The sequence below is a fragment of the Schistocerca nitens genome, chromosome 5 (genome assembly GCF_023898315.1).
Source record: "Schistocerca nitens isolate TAMUIC-IGC-003100 chromosome 5, iqSchNite1.1, whole genome shotgun sequence".
In the NCBI taxonomy this organism is placed as follows: domain Eukaryota; kingdom Metazoa; phylum Arthropoda; class Insecta; order Orthoptera; family Acrididae; genus Schistocerca; species Schistocerca nitens.
In genome coordinates, this window is record NC_064618.1 from 610,899,967 (window position 1) to 610,900,847 (window position 881).

The following is an 881-nucleotide window of genomic DNA, read 5'->3' on the forward strand; positions in this document are numbered from 1 at the left end:
GGACTACTTTTTCCTTCGGGAGGGTGAGGCACTCAGCTGATTTTAAATAACAAGCCTTGACAGACAAAAGAACCCAATGCAGCCAACATGCGTCTGGCCACTGATGGTTGGATGGGGAAAGTCTGGGCCATGTGCGGGAATCGCAACGCAACATTAATATTAGCGAAGCGCCTACTGTTGAGGGCCACTGATCGCCGCAGATCGGCTGTAAAATCAGTACCTAGACATCGTACAACGTCGCAGATGAGCAGGGGAGCGACCCATTCACCGGGCTGCCCACGGCCTATAGGCAACGCGCGAGATTTGCGAATATTGAGGACACCGAAACTTCCTGACAGATTAAAACTGTGTGCCGGACCGAGACTCGAACTCGGGACCTTTGCCTTTCGAGGGCAAGTGCTCTACCAACTGAGCTACCCAAGCACGACCCACGACCCCTTCTCACAGTTACACTTCCTCCAGTACCTCGTCTCCTACCACAGAAGCTCTCCTCTTCTTTCGCAGGAGAGCTTCTGTGATGTTTGGAAGGTAGGAGACGAGGTACTGGCGGAAGTGTAGCTGTGAGAACAGGTCGTGAGTCATGCTTGGGTAGCTCAGTTGGCAGAGAACTTGCCCTCGAAAGGCAAAGGTCCCGAGTTCGAGTCTCGGTCCGGCACACAGTTATAATCTGCCAGGAATTTTCATATGAGCGCACACTCCGCTGCAGAGTGAAAATCTCATTTTGGATTGAGGACACGTCGGAAGCAGTGGTGTAAGACTCCACCCACCCCAGCGCTGTCTGAACATGGTTGCCCGGCGCGGGAGAAGGACAAAGTTGCCCGCATAGGTCGTGCAATATAAAGTGTGTCCGCCAAGAGTAATCCCGGTAGGCGTTGGTGGAG

At 53.3% G+C, this 881-nt stretch overlaps 1 non-coding gene across 1 annotated transcript; it reads right to left on the minus strand.

The window, feature by feature from the left end:
- Nucleotides 1-349: 349 nt before the first annotated feature.
- On the minus strand, nucleotides 350-424 carry Trnas-cga (transfer RNA serine (anticodon CGA)). Its single transcript has one exon. It is a non-coding gene; the product is annotated as a tRNA-Ser (tRNA).
- Between the last annotated feature and the right edge of the window lie 457 nt (nucleotides 425-881).